The sequence below is a fragment of the Macrobrachium rosenbergii genome, chromosome 42 (assembly GCF_040412425.1).
Source record: "Macrobrachium rosenbergii isolate ZJJX-2024 chromosome 42, ASM4041242v1, whole genome shotgun sequence".
NCBI lineage: Eukaryota > Metazoa > Arthropoda > Malacostraca > Decapoda > Palaemonidae > Macrobrachium > Macrobrachium rosenbergii.
This window is the reverse complement of record NC_089782.1, coordinates 53,089,676-53,106,510: the sequence shown is the minus strand read 5'-3', so window position 1 is coordinate 53,106,510 and position 16,835 is coordinate 53,089,676.

Below are 16,835 nucleotides of genomic sequence, written 5' to 3'. Positions count from 1 at the left end.
GATCATCTTAAGAAATTTCCTGTTTAAATGGTGCCTTGTTTTTTATTACACTTTTTGTATTTCGTGGGAACGAAGTCTTTGTTTTTGACGTTAGATTATGACCGATAATAGTTTATAATTTCTGTAACTTTTCAGGGGTTGTCTTTCATTTGTATTCTTAAAATTTCACTTATATGTTTTTATTATCATTCTTATTTTTGATTAGCGGTCAAACCATAGGTTATTCGAAATATTCGTGATTATGTCAGCTGGGCTCCCGTGGGCACTAAAAGGGTTGGAAGACTCAGACCTACTATGAGAAGGGCGGCTGGAGATGAGCGGAGATTTGCGGAAGAGAAAATAAAAGTCAGACCTCAGTGGCGTCATTTCACAGGGGCCCTTTACGTCACGCGGCGTTCGAGGCAATGGTGATGAAGCTCCCAGTCTTCAATTCTTGAGAGGCAAATCTCAATGACCTAATATCTGTAAAGAAAAGAATGTGAAAAATTTCTCTTTCAATTCATTTTAATGAGTAGGAGTTGCATGAGACACCACTACGACTTTTGTCGGGGGATGAATGGAGAAGGGGGTTTGGGGGCCAGATGGGTTAAGGCTTTAGAAGCGATCGCAGTTTCCCGATGACTTCGAAGGGACACCACTCTCCTCTGTTTCTTGTTTCACGCTCATTTCCAGACTTTTCTTTTTCTTCTTCCTCTTCCAAAGAGGCGACAGACAAAAACTTTTTCCCTGCCCCTTCCCGAAAGGAGTTGGGTGTTAGGGGGATGTTGTTGCTGGGTAGGGGCGGAGAGAAATGCCAGGAGGGGGAGGGAGAGACCAGCCAGCGCTATGGAAGAAGGAGAGGAGTGGAAAGGGTCGACGGGGGGGGGCGCCGATCCCGGTGGGACATCCGCGATTTGTCTTGTGTCGCCAGTGAGCCTCTTGCGACCGCCCCCACCCCCGTCAACAACCACTCCCCTCCCACCCACCCACCTTTCCTGTAGCTATGTCCCCTTCCCGTGGCTCCAGTGGAAGACCTGCTTTGCCTCGCCCCCTCCTTCCCCTACCCTCACACCGTCCCCGCCCATCTCTCCCCAAAATATGTCTTTCCCTTTCCACTCCCATGCCTCAGGACGCATGAATGTCCCTACGAATCTCCCCCCAAACCCCCACCCCCACCCCACCTCGCCCCGTCAGATGTATGGTGGTTATGGCAATTGTTGAGCGGTTATGATCGTAAGGGTCATTAAGAGTGGCAGTTATGATACTAATGATGATGTTGATGGAGATGATGACGGATGATTATATTATTTCATTTGACGTCAAAACACTGATTCTGTACAGAAATGTGATAATTTGAGAAACGAACCATTTATAATTGTAGTTTTGTATGAGTGTCTATTTATTTTAGATCTTGGGGCACTTTCAAAGCCCGGTTTTTCTCTCTCACTCTTACTCCAAACACGCACACAAGCATACACACACACACACACACACACATATATATATATATATATATATATATATATATATATATATATATATATATATATATACACCTCACAGGGGTACACTGTAGGCATTGCTAAAGGTTCTTTACAGCGTCCCTTCGGCCACTAGCTGCAGCCCCTTTCATTCCCTGTACTGTACCTCCATTCATACCATCTTTCTTCCATCTTGCTATCCACCCTCTTCTAACAATTATTTCATAGTGCAACTCCCGTTACAACTTTCAAGCCTACCTACTCTCAATTTCCTTTCCAGCGCTGCATGATCTCATAGGTCCCAGTGCTTGGCATTTAGCTTAATATATATATATATATATATATATATATATATATATATATATATATATATATATATATATATATATATATATATATACACACATACATACTAAAGGTCCCTGTTGTTGACTTTTAAAATACATCATTATTACATTACTAAAAAAAGGGCGAATAACATGAAAAGGCATCTATTTGCCTATCTATATACTTATCTACTAGTCTGTCTATCAATCAGTCTTTCTACACACACGCACACACACTCATATATATATATATATATATATATATATATATATATATATATATATATATATATATATATATATATATATATATATATGTTTGTGTATGCGTGTAGTAGTAAAACTGATTAATAGACAGACTGGTAGATAGTACATAGATAGGCAAATAGATGCCTTTTCATGTTATTCACCTTTTTTTCGTAATGTAATAATGATATATTTTAAAAGTCAAGCAACAGAGACCTTTAGTATGAAAGGTTTTTTGACAAATATCTGGTATTTGATGTGTCGCTTTCAGGAAGTATTTTATTCCATTACCGATAAATTCTGAGTTTTCCATTTCATTTGTGCATTTATTTCCACACAAAAACTTTTATGAAGTGTTCCCCTCCTGAAAATGTGACCCACTGCTGCTTGCACGATTCCCCTAAGGCTTGTTGCGAGCTTTACAGTATATTTTTAAAGCAAGTCGTTGGGTGGAAAGACAAACAATACATATTTCAATATATGCGCGTTTGCACATACACTATATTGAAGTGGACGCGTTTCATAAACACACATTATTAAAATATCAGAGCTGCTTGTAAAGTAATTGGGGAACTTCGCATTTTCGGTAAATAAAAGAGAGATAATGAAATATGCCCTAAGGTTACCCTGGATAGATGATTAGCCACTTAGCAAGAGCCTGAAAATTCTATAAATATGCAATGGTAAAAGTAAATAAATTTTGAAAAGCTATAGATATACAATAATGTTAGTAAAAGAATTCATATGCGAAATTTTAACTTCTGACATCACAAATGATTCTATTGTGTAATATCTGGATTTTAATTGTCAGTCACAGCTAATATGGTAATCTGTACTAATTCATATTAATAGTTTTACCTTACAAATTATTTTTGGTCCATATAGTAGTGAAGGCGCAAGTGATTAATTAGGTCATAGAAACTATAAAAACCCATAATGGTCACGAGAGCGAGATATTTCTTTTACCGAACATTTCTTGATAATCAAGACTGCATCCGGCCACACCTGAATGAATTGGCGAAGATAAGGTCAAAGGTGTTTTAGCCCCTCGGCGACCATTCCCCCTAACCCCCTCACTTCACCCGCTCATCCCTGCCCCCTTCCCACCCCCAACGCCCAGTCTCTGCTATGGACTCTTCTTCGAGAAAGTGCGATAAGAAAACGGGTGTTTTCTCTCGTCTCCGGCATCCATGGGAAACTGACCTATTTTCTCTGATTTAGATGCTTCCCTTAACCCGTATATGTTGGTAACGGTGGCGATGTGGGCTTTGGCGAATAGGACCTCGATCCACGAAACTGTCCAGGGGTTAAGAACACCAAACCCACATTCACACTCACTGACTCTCTGGGAGACGAGTGTCTTTTGTTTTTTATTTCTCTTTCAAGAAGGCAGGGTAGGAATGGGTGGGAGAGAGGGGTTGTGGGGGTTGGGGCGGGGGGTGCGGAGATGGAAAGACGGGGATAGAAAGCAACGTTTTTAGCCATATATTTCCCACTTTCTGTAAATCGCCGAATGGATGGAGGGCCTGACTTTGGGAAAGCCGAGCTTTCTCCCGGACGAGGAGGGAAGGATATTATTTGTACTCCTTCTAGGATTGCTGGTGGTTCTGCGAAGAACCGGGAGGATTCTTTGGAACCAATGCCTGCCCCTGCAGTCTTGAATTGCCGTGTTGTACAGGTAATCGGCTCTCTTATTCCCATTTGTTTATCGAGATGTAAATTGATTTACTTTGTTTTTAAGTCTTTACGTGCTGTTACAAGAAAACGTTGATATATAATTGAAGGAGAAAGTGAAATAGTACTTGAAAGTATTTTTTTCAATCTCTCTCTCTCTCTCTCTCTCTCTCTCTCTCTCTCTCTCTCTCTCTCTCTCTGTACACTTACACAAAAAACCATCATGCGCCTTTACCCCTTCAGCGGGTGTGGCTGTAGAGGGTACTAACCTCCCAGTATGCACCAATACTTATTGGAATGAGGTTGCTAGCCCTATACCATTCTTAACCCTAGCTGTGGCTCACCAAAGTAGATTAGCCATCAAGTACATAATTCACTACTTTGGTCGATCCGGGCCATAATAGTTTTTTTTTTTTTGGAAACTGGACGTATGTGGCACTGCACATTTAGTGTGCATGCGACGCTTCCCCATAGCTAATTGCCCAGCGTCGAGCTCATAGTAATTTTATACTCGGCAAAGCTCACAAGTCCCAAACGGTATTGTAGGTCACTACAGGTAAAGTTGCCCAGAATAGAGGAGATTAGTTTTGCTATGGCACACCTTATGTCAGTTTGACGTTTGATATATATATATATATATATATATATATATATATATATATATATATATTTATATATATATATATATATATATATAATGTGTGCGTATATATGTATACTGTATATGTATATATATATATATATATATATATATATATATATATATATATATATATATATATGTGTGTGTGTGTGTGTGTGTGTGTGTGTGTGTGTGTGTGTGTACATACATTTAAGAGAGAGAGAGAGAGAGAGAGAGAGAGAGAGAGAAGAGAGAGAGAGAGAGAGAGAATTGCCAGTAATATGAAACTGCGTCAGGGGAGAGCTTCTGAAGACAGAAGAGCGAAAAGTATTAAAATATGAATCTGAATCTTGCATTGAAAAGGGATCATATCTTTGAAATATGAACTCTTAATGTCTTATAAGTTTTCTCCTGTTATTTTACAAAAAAAGGAGAGAGAGAGAGAGAGAGAGAGAGAGAGAGAGAGAGAGAGAGAGAGAGAGAGAGAGAGCTGATGTACGTCCAAACCATAAAACTACTTTTTGCTATCAAAACTGGAGCGGAATATGTATAAATGTATAATTCTTGTTTTCAGCATGCATCCGTATTAATAACAAAAATGAATGATACATATTTCAACCCCTATACAGCACTAATCCGCCTAACGACAGCCTGGCAGTAAGTTCGAAAACTGCGCCAAGAAGCATAGGATTTGCGACCAACCTCCCTTTAAATAAGAGAGCAATGCATCAGCTGGGAACAAAAATACTCTATTCCAACATTTTCTTCTTTTCGCCTCGGGGTCCGTACCCCTATCGATTACCCCCCTCCCTCTCTCTTCCCCTGCCCCTCCCCTTCTTACCTACAAAGAACTTCCTCACCCCCTGCCCTCCGCCTGTAATGGAGGGGGAGGGACCACCCACAGCAACCCCTACCCAAACGCCCAAACAGAAGATAAGAGGGAGATAAAGACATTTCCAAAAACATGGACGGAAGTAGGCCGCGGGATTTTGAGAAGTTAATGACATAAGTAGAAAGAGGGTGTATGTATATACTCTACGTACAATGGGGGCGGGAGGGGTGTTAGGAGAAAGCTTTGAAAGAATAACTGAGAAAAAAATGTTGAGTTCAAGTTTAATGGAGGGTTAAAACGCTGCTATCTCGCAAATATGTGGTTTTGCTGTTATTTAGATGTATACATGTACCTACGTCAACAAAGGCACAGTGGGACTTTAAGAGGACGTGCCAAAAGCGTTCCAGTTCTCTCTGATTCGAACTCGGTCCTCTAATTGGTGGGGTGAGTGCCCTAACCAGTGGACTAGGCACTCTTTATTAGGATTCAAATATAATGCCCCTTTTACCTGTCTCCTCTGTCGCTCCATCATTTTCTCTCTCTCTCTCTCTCTCTCTCTCTCTCTCTCTCTCTCTCTCTCTCTCTCTCTCTCTCTCTCTCTCGTATGCATTCATGTGATCTTTCTCATTTCTTTTCTTGGGCTGAAGGCGATGTTCAGATATTCTATTCTGGCAGAGCCAAAAGTTATGGAGAATGAATTATGGATTAGAAAAGGCTGACACAGAGACCAGCGTTCCTTAGAAATTTTAACTGTTGTGTAACATTTAAGGGCGGTCGTAGTTGAAATAAAGAGAAGGGAATAATACAAAGATGCGTCTGAACGATGACGCAGAGAGAGAGAGAGAGAGAGAGAGAGAGAGAGAGAGAGAGAGAGAGAGAGAGAGAGAGAGAGAGAGGAAATCGCCCAGTGTATTTTGTGAGACATTTTATTTAGTATTTCATTTTCTATCATGTTTAGTAGCCATACATTAAGGAGGAAGACCATTAAAACTGGAGGTTCTTGGTAAAGGAGAAAAGATTCCCCCACTAAATCATTGACAGACATTAGCCTTAGCAAGAAAGGAGAGAGAGAGAGAGAGAGAGAGAGAGAGAGAGAGAGAGAGAGAGAGAGAGAGAGAGAGAGAGAGAGAGAGATCCCCTGCAACTGGAAAGAAATAGTTGTTTTTGGAACGTGGCCTTTTGGATGAAGTTTAGAGAGAGAGAGAGAGAGAGAGAGAGAGAGAGAGAGAGAGAGATGCAGACTTTAGGTAATTATTTTTGCTCCTTTTAGAAGCCTGGGGAATGTCCTAGTGCTTTCATAAACCTAATATGACAACCGTCTCTCAAATGATTACAATTCGCACAGTTTCTTCTCTCTCGTCGACTGCGTTATTCCGGTTGAGTGACCGATCTAATTATTTTTGGTCATAATTGAAATAACTCTTACCACCTTTAATCTCTCATAAATTTTGATTTAACATTTGATGTGAGAGGGGATTCTAAACGGAGTATTGTTTGTATCAACCTTCGTTCATGCATGATTAGAGTGGGGGGAGTTAGTTAATGTTGAAGTTATGCCGACTTGAACCGGAGGAGGTCAAATGGTCATCATGATCTGCCGTGCTAGGTCAAGCTCCTCTTGGTCTCCTCCTGGAAAGAATATCCTTAAACAGTCATTGTTAAGTCTATCCGTCGGAATCGTAACCCGACATAAAAATCCAATTTGGCAGATGAAGAGGGGACGAAATGTTAGAAGGTGATGTTCCGGTCGGGGCCTTAAGGGAAGGGATGGATAGGCTTGTTAAGTTGGCGCGGGTTCATGCACGAGTGACCAGTGGGGTTCTTAAATCCGCATTCCGGTCATACAGTAGCCGCTGGAAGCGCTGCTCGCTCCTGCCCTTGGGCCACCTTTGACTGGTAGCCCGTGATGAGAAGTGCCCTGTCGTGCCCCGCGGAAGGTGGACTCATTGGCCGTGGGATTCAGGCGTCATTTCTCGGTACAAGTGGACCTTGTCGGTCCACGAGCGTGAAATGGCCCAGTTCCAGGTGCCCCCGAAAGTTGTATCAGTACGCCATTCGCTCTCTGGAAAGGTTACTGCGAAGGGAATTTGATTTGCTTCAATTTGATGTCCATTTACTATGTTCTCATCTGCATGTAAATTGGAGGAGTTTTTGGAAGTAGGTGAAGGATCTCGAGATACTGCTGACCTCTCGTGGCCTTTGCTTACGCTGGTGAACTTGAGAGAGAGAGAGAGAGAGAGAGAGAGAGAGAGAGAGAGACTACTGACCTTTGGAAAGAGATAAGTTAACATTGAATTATGAGAGAGAGAGAGAGAGAGAGAGAGAGAGAGAGACTACCTTTGAACTTTGTAAAGAGAGAGAAAGGGCTGAATAGCGTATGGAAAGAAAAAGAGAAAGAGAAAATAAACTATCAATAGTAACAGTGATGAGACCATCGGTGCTCTGAAGATTTCCTGTTCGGCCATTACATGGCACTGAGTTTGTACTTATTCCTCATCTGTCGAAACGTCAATATCCTCTTAATGTCGAGATGCCACAGAGTTAAACTCACCAGTACTGGCTGTCTTTCCTGTCATTTACGGCGAAGAAGCCGAATGGTTAATAGTGGCACCTGGAAGTGCCCTAACCTTGCGCTATTAGTTTGTTTACTAGTCTGGTATCTAACTTGTGGCTTTTATAAATGTCTTTATGTGTAATAGGTTCATCTCAGGTATTCACTTTAGCGTATTTTTCGAAGAAATTTTTCTAGGCAAATTAATTAGTCTATGTCGTATTTCCTTACAATGTGCTTCTTAGACAAGATGGTTGGAATGACAAGGTAATTTTATTTCATGGTATATTTTGCGTTATAGAAATTTCACTTAAGCTTCGGAAAATAAATAACGCCTGAACATTTGTAAACTCACATGTTACCATTTATGCTGAATATAACTGAATATTTACCTCATATTAATTGTACTTTCATTATTGTAGGTGTCCTAGTACCTTAGTCCAGTCTGTCTCCTCCATAAATTTTGTGTTTTTTCTCAAATTAACTTTCATTCATTGCATTGCTCATGAATTCGGTGTTGTTTCGTCATCGGACGAGGAAAAAATTTGACCTTTGCCAAGGTCATATCGTCAGTTGCAAGGTCACACAAATATTTGTATTTGATAATTTTTCCTGATAACCTTCCAGGCTTTTATGTTTGATAATTTACAGAAAATAGTCAAATCCATTTTTGCGTTACTAAACTCATTTTTTGGGATTGCTGACGTTCTAGTTAAGTTCTGTTCTGAAAAGAAATCATATTCTCATGAATAATATCATGATGTGTAATATCATGCACAGTAATGTTGTCCGGTATGAAAAAATATTGGTGCGCGCGTTGGTTGTAGAGAGGTATGTGCCCACAGGTCATAAGGCATTAATAACAGCGCACAGAACAAATCTTTGTTTTCTGAATGATTTTGGCTATTAATGTTTCCTTTGAACCTTAGAAACAATGATTTTTCTTTTCCTTCCAGGTACGTGCAACAGGGTAATTTGGAAGGGCCCCTAGGAAGGAGAGAGGGTTCTGGTGCAGAAGGCTTCGTCCCTCGTCCTTTCCCCGTCTCCTCAGGTATGGCGAAGAGCCGCAGGTGTGGTGGCAGCTCCGGTGTTATTACCTGTTCCCCCGAACACCTCGGAGTCCGTGCGTCCCTGGTTAGCGGGCGGGTATTAGTCAAATGGCCGTCTCAATTTCACATTCATATATTCATAGGTTCTGACACGGACAGCCTAAATGGGCCATTAAATGACCAGAGAGTCGAAAATGCCCAGAAACCGATATCCTTAACGATGATGACCCATTAGAGCCCGACCGAAGAATTTTTCCAATCCCTGCAATTTACAGAAGACGTTGCAAAGCTCGTGACTGTTTATGATCGTCGTCTCTGCTGATGATCCACGATTCTCTCTCTCTCTCTCTCTCTCTCTCTCTCTCTCTCTCTCTCTCTCTCTCTCTCTCTCTCTCTCTCTCTCATTTGCTTTGGTGAATGGAGGTTTATTTTATTCATTTTTTGTATGCCGTTGCGATGGCATGTTATTCTTGTAGTGTTCTGCCTTACCAGTTTGGGTTGCAGCTTGGCTAATAATAATAATAATATGTCCAGTACATAATTTTGCTAACCGAAGAGTAATACAGCTATTCTATGGTATGTTAAGGCATTTATGTATCATTATCGATGTAGTTAATATGTACCTTTCTTTGGAGAATATTTTGAAAATTATTCCTGAAATGATAAAGAATTATAAGTTAGGAAATTAACATACTGATGTTAATCGAAAGGAATGTAATGAAGTACGCAAGGACACGAACATATTACTGCTTTACGCGCATATAAGTAAGGTAATGCATAATGGGCAGAATTCTAAAATTGTTAGAGAATAGATGGATTGATAGATTTGTAGGAGATGAACAGATTTTTAAGAAATGAACTGCACTGACCTGAGGAATTATCAGAATATATCAAACATAAAGGACGTAAAAAAAAAAAAACGCTATGCAAGCAGGGATGGAAGATTATGAACAAAACGGTTTTACTCACAGAAGGTACATGAAAGTCAAAAGGTTATCCATGTAGCGTGATTGAAACGAAGCGTCTAAAACAGCGTGATATGGAAAACGGTGATTAACAGATTGTCAACGAAAGGTGATTAAGAAAAAAATTAATACTAAGCAAATAAGTTCGTACCACACTAGAACCTAGAATATAAAATATAAATTGACACAGTGAGTCATACTAGTGTAATGAATATTTATTTGATTGTCATCATATCAATGTTTTAAATTTATTGACTATAATTATTAGTATTTTGATACCTTTCAAGCCTTACAGCAACTCATTGCTACCTCCTCCAGACCACTATGGCTTGTTGCAAGCCCTTTTTTTTTTCTTATAGACAAGACAGGTGCGTTAGACTTCTCGGTTTTCTGGTCATTGGTCAAGCACGCACGTAAAAACTCTCGTAGCAGCGTTTTTGTCGTAATGTGAGTTTCTGATGCAGTTTTAATATGGAGCTCGAAAACTTGCCGTAATTATCTACGTGTGGTGGATTTTAATTTGCGATCTAAATTTGTTTTTACCAATTATTCGTCAACTAATAGTTTTATATATTTCTCTCTCTCTCTCTCTCTCTCTCTCTCTCTCTCTCTCTTCATGCATCTTTCAGTGTTCGTGGGCTTTAATTTTTCTTTAATTTTGCAACGTCTTATGACATTTCTTCTCATTCAAAAAATGTCAGGAATTTTAATTAGTTACGCTCAGGTGATGACAATTGTCGTAGTTTAATGGTTAATCGATGTTTAATTGGTTTGCTACGAGACTGGCCTCGTAACATTTAGCGTCTTTAGGTCGCTGTCATGGATACTTGATTGTGCACCCGCTCTTGTGGTTGGAGTTTTTGTACCTATATATATATATATATATATATATATATATATATATATATATATATATATATATATATATATATATATATATATATATATATATATATATACATATATATGTATATATGTATGTATATACAGTATATGCATACAAATATATGTATATATATATATATGTGTGTAATCTATATATGTATATATTAATTATATGTAAATGCATGGTGTATATTATCTTTCATATCAGTATTATCATTATTGCAGTTGCTGTTGGCAATAGCGTAAACCTCGCCCCATCATCATATCGTTGTCATCAACATTATTATTATAATAATTAATTATTAGCTCTTGTGTTATTTTACTTTTCCGGAAATCAGTACCTAACCACAGATATACTGATGCTATGGAAGGACTGGTCACAAGTAGATAAAAGGAAACCTCGGAGCTCATTCGAAATGAAAATCACGACCCTTAGCCTTTGTTTGGCAGATCGATCCCTCTTATCCTTTCTCCGTGTTTTACTTCTGCTATTTTGGGTATTCTATTTTATAACACCCCGCCCCCACGTCCCTTCATCTCTCTTCTTCTCCTACTTCACTTTTCCATCTTTTTTTCCCCCGACTCCCTTTTCCCATCCCGTGGCTCCTCGCCTGTATAAATATATCTAAAACGGACCGTGATTAAGTCCCCATGGCGGCCTAATTGCGAACGTTGATACAGGAAATGTAGTCATTTTAGCTGGCGGAGTAGGGCGGGCGGGCGGGCGAGGGCGGGCGGGCCAGGACAGGCGGGCGGTCTAGAACGGGCGGGCCAGGGCGCGCTCCGTTCCACACTATTACTCCTGGGGCCCAGGAGTAAAAAGTTGCACGCTGGAAAATGTAACGAGGGCTCCTCCTTCTCCTCCTCCTCGCTAGCGGAACGATGAGGAGAGGAAGGAGGAGGAGGAGGAGGAGGAGGAGGAGGAGGAGACCCCGACCTTAATTTTGTGAAACCACGGATGTACTTAGGGGAATGAGAGGTTAAGTAAGATGGTGGAAGGGTTTAGGGGACGAGGTCGTCCCTAACGGGGATCGGGAGTGCAGGGAGCTGTGTATATGACCTCCTCCTCCTCCTCCTCCTCCTCCTCCTCCTCCTCCTCCTCCTCCTCCTCGAAGTCTTCAGAAGATAAAGGAGGTTATGGCTAATAAAGAGAGAGGGGAGAAGGGAAGACGTAAGGGAAATAGTGGAAAGGTACAGTAAGGGGAAAGGCAGTGATTGTATCCGAAGGAAGAGGGAGAGAATTGTTGTTACACAAAGGATTCGATGATCAAAACGTAAACAGACAGATTGTTCAAGATTGTATTGTTATTAAGGTTTAATGGAGAAGGTGAGGAAAATTAGAGAAGGGAAGAATGAAAATAAGGTGCATAGGGGTAAAGTAAAGTAAAACGAAAAATATAGATAATACGCTGACGTTAGTATTGACAGCTAGAACCGAGTTGGAAATAAGAAGGGTGATGAACTCGAGAACCGAGAAAGAAGCAGGGATGGATGGAAGTCAGGCGATAACTATTATAAACGTTACGAAAGAAATTCTTCGAAAAAAGTATAAAAATGAGATTAAAAAAAGAAGGAAGTAGGATCAAGAAGAAAATGATGGAAATTCTGAAAAAGGAAGAAAGAGGCGACAGAAATTAAAGTTGTGAAGGACAGGATAATGAGGCAGAAGAAAGAAAAAAAATAAACATGCTCGTATTAAAATACACTACAAAATAAAAAATAATTTTTAGAGACACACCAGGATTTTCTTACAATTAATCATGTCTACAAAAATAGAAGCGTGGGCCCCAAACATGGAAGGAAATCCTACAAGAAATAAAAAAAAAAAAAAAAAAAAATTTCTTTCCTAGTAGCATTTCCTTCCATGATTGGGGCCCACGTTTTTATTTTTGTAGACATGACTGATTGTAAGAAAATCCTGGTGTGTCTCTAAAAATTCTTTTTTGTTTTTTAGTGCATTTTAATAAAAGCATGTTTAAAATTTTCATTTTTATTTTTTGTTTTAAGCTTTTTAGTTTTGACAGAAATTGTAACCGATATATGATTGTATTTAACGAAACTGATATCCGTTTACGGGGGTGGTGAGGGAAGGGGAGGGGAGGGGAGGGAAGGGGGAGGGTGAGTATGAAGGTGAGGGAATGGGAAATGAGAGGGAAGGGGAAGGGGAATGAGGAGGAAGGGAATGGGGAGGAGGGGGAGAGTGAGGAAAGATGGAAGGTGAGGGGGATGGGGAGGAGGAGAAAGGAGGAGAGGGGAAGGTTGGAAGGGATAGGGGGAGGAGGTAGGGGCAAAAAATGGGAAGGGGATGGAGGGGAAAGAAGATGGGGAGGGCTGGAGGAGAAAGGGGTAGGGGAGAGAAAGGGTAGGGGAAGGGGAAGGAAGATGGAAGGGGAGGGGGAGGACACAGCTAAATTAACACTTGATCATGCACCCCAGAAGGGGAAAGGTAGGGAAGGGGAGGGGAGGGGATGGAAGCTGGTAGGGGCGGGGAGGACACAGCTAATTAACACTTGATCGTGTGCTCCGGAAAGGGGAGGGGGAGGGAGGGGAATGGAAGAGGGAAGGTTGAGGGGATGGGAGAAGGAAGGGGGGAGGAGGACACAGCTAAATTAACATTAGATTGCATGCCTGGGAAGGGGGAGGAGAAAAGGAGGGGAAGGGGATGGAAGAGGGATGGGGAGGGAAGGGGAAGGAAGAAGGAAAGGGAGGGGAGGACACAGGTAAATTAACAATTGACCATGTGCTCCGGAAAGGGATGGAAGAGGGAAGGGAAGGGGAAGGGAAGAGGGAAGTGGGGAGGACACAGCTAAATTAACAATTGATCGTGTGCTTCGGAAGGGGAAGGCGGAGGGGATGAAAGAGGAAAGGGGAGGGGGAGGACACAGCTAAATTAACAATTGATCGTGTGCTTCGGAAGGGGAAGGGGGATGGAAGAGGGAGGGGATGAAAGAGGAAAGGCGAGGGGGAGGATACAGCTAAATTAACTCTTGACCGCATGCACTGGAAGGGGGAGGGGAGGTGAGGGAAGGGGAGGGGATGGAAGAGGGAAGGGGAGGGGGAGGACACAGCTAAATTAACACTTGATCATGTGCTTTAAGTTCGTAAGATGCTATTAGGAAAAAGGTTGAGAAATCAGAGCGAGTTGTGAGGAAAAGACTATTGATGTTCAACACTATAGGTATATTTGCATATATATATATATATATATATATATATATATATATATATATATATATATATATATATATATATATATATATATATGTATGTATGTATGTATGTATGTATGTATGTATATATGTATATGTATGTGTGTGTATGTGTATATATATATATATATATATATATATATATATATATATATATATATATATATATATATATATATATTTATTTATATTTGTGTGTGTGAGAGAGAGAGAGAGAGAGAGAGAGAGAGAGAGAGGAGTTGAAGTAAATGTGCGGTCACGTATGCGACCAGGAAAAAGTTGTCTTGAAGCACTTGTTGACTGTACGAATTCAACGGAAAGTTTACCAGAAACTTGATTTCTTAAATGGTCATATTTTAACAGTTTCTGGTAATCAGGAAAGAGAAAGGGAGGAGAATTCATCGTCCGGTGAAACTAAATTTGCAGCCCATTCTAATATAGGTTTTTGCCATTTATATATTACTATTGATCTTTTTTGATGTAAATTTGCCTACTGAATGTCTTGAGCATTACATAAGGTTGTTTATTCAGAGTACTTAACAGCTTAATTTTTTAGTAATAGTTACACTTTATAAATGTGTCTTTAAACAGCACGCAATTATTTTAATTCGGTCAGCCATTGAAAATACAATTATTTTCAATGCATTATTGTATGATTATGATGGAGCCATTTCACAAAGTATCACAAAATATGAACACAATTTGTGAAGACAGGACAACAATGCCTTACATGTTACCAGGATCAAGTCAAGATATATATGAATGAAATACACTTCTTACGTGAGTCGACGAATTCCCGTAGATGATGAGTTCTTTTCTACCCCAGAAAATAACCAAGCTTTCAGTTTCTTTGTGACCCGTTGGGGTAATTGGTGATTACGGAATGTGGTTGGTTAATTCTTTAGCAATTGACCTGATTGACAGCTTATTTTGAACAACTTAATTGTTTATTATGTAGTCTGATCAGTCCCTTTTCATGTAACCATCTACTTGCTAATTGATTGTAACGTAACCTGATTGTGTCGTGTACTATGCAACCTGCATTGTTCAGTGGTTATCATACAACTTGCGTTGATTGCTGTGTATCCTGATTAGTTGACCGGTTATCATGCATCTTGTGTGGTTAATGGATCAATTTGTAACCTGATTTGACACCGAAATAAACGAACGTACGGATGATGCATTAACAAATATACGGATGCATAAATAGGGAAAGATTATGACATGAGCGTCGATCCATAACTCGATCCTCATTTCGGATCGAAGCAGGCTGACGTGCATGACGTTTACGACCTTTATTTATATGACGTCGGGATCCCTTGGATTCTGTTTTCTGAGCGATTTTTAATGGGTGGGCGTAAATTTTACGAAATGACAGCTGCTTTTGTAATGTTTGCCGAAATTTATTGGCGGTGTTAAGTGGGTATTTACAGTATATATATATTACATATATATATATATATATATATATATATATATATATATATATATATATATATATATATATATATATATATATATATATATATATATATATATATATTATGGAAAACAATATAAATGTAATACGGAAATGCGCACGTAACACCGCCAATGAATTTCAGCATACATAAAAGAGCAGCTGTCATTTCGTAAAATTTACCACCACCTATTAAAAATCGCTAAGAAAACATTTTAAGGGATAGATCGCTGAATTCATAATCTTCACCTATTAATATCCGTACATTTATTAATACATCATTCGTACGTGCGTTTATTTCGCTGTCAAATCACAAACACACACACATGTATAAAAATATGTATATATATATATATATATATATATATATATATATATATATATATATATATATATATATATATATATATATATATATATATATATATATATATATATATATAATTTATGCTAGTTCCATCTGCTTTGCAGTCTGGTTGTAGCAAATATAGTCACCTTCGTTTCTTGTCGGTTACCTAATAGTCAAACACTGATTAAACGTACTGTTGCGTCGCTTCGAATTTTCGATTTCCCAGATATATATTCAGCGTCTTAGACTTTTTTTTTTTTTGTAAATTCTGTTTTCTGCTAATTATAAGCCAGTCACCCCAGTTGCCAGGTTTTCATAAGACTTTAAGTCAGTGTGAATAAAAAGACTGAGCAAATATAATAATTTACTTAAAAACGAAAGCTCATAACAAGAGAGTAGAAAGTTAGTACTTTCTGCTCCTGTTCTGAGGTATAAAAGTGTGTAATGGAGAATTTTTAGCACTTAAAACTTAGTCGAATTCTCTTTTATTTCAACACTAATGTGCTTTATTATAGTGAGTCACTTTTGGAAATGATTCATGATTAATGTTTATATCCGTAATGATTAAACGAATCTTTATATAAAACAGCATTTTTGCTCACTTGACCTCTTTTAGTAGTTTTTATAATTAGTTTGTTTTAAATTGCAGTTTTATCATATTTTTATTCTGCTTAATGATTTTCTATTTGGAAATTTAATTTTTTCACTCCTCCAGCGTTATTATAACAGCTGGTATTTGAATATATGCTTTACATTTGTAGTGTTTAAAAAAGTAATTTTTTTATCTCAATTTGCGTCTCTTTGGTTATGTCTGATTTTCATTTGCATTCTTAAAATGGATCTCTTTATTAAATGTTTTATGTAATATTCCTTTTTATTGATAAGCTTGGTTAATGCCTTTTATGGCATTTAGATCAATTTTGACAATGTAACAGTTCATTTTAATTTAGAATTTTACGTAAAATCTGTTGCACTGTTTCAGTTTCAAACAAACAAAGGTGTGGCTGTTATTGTGTTTTCATATTTAGTCTTTTATTTGATTAGCTTAAATTTCTTAGTTTTCGTAAGAATTTTAGTTAAATATCAAAATCCAGAGAAAATTTTATATCTTTACTATTCGTATTTGGCTTTTTTTTTTAACATTGACTTAATTGAACATTTGACCCATGCAATATTCAACATTTTAATTAACTGAATTGTCCCATTTA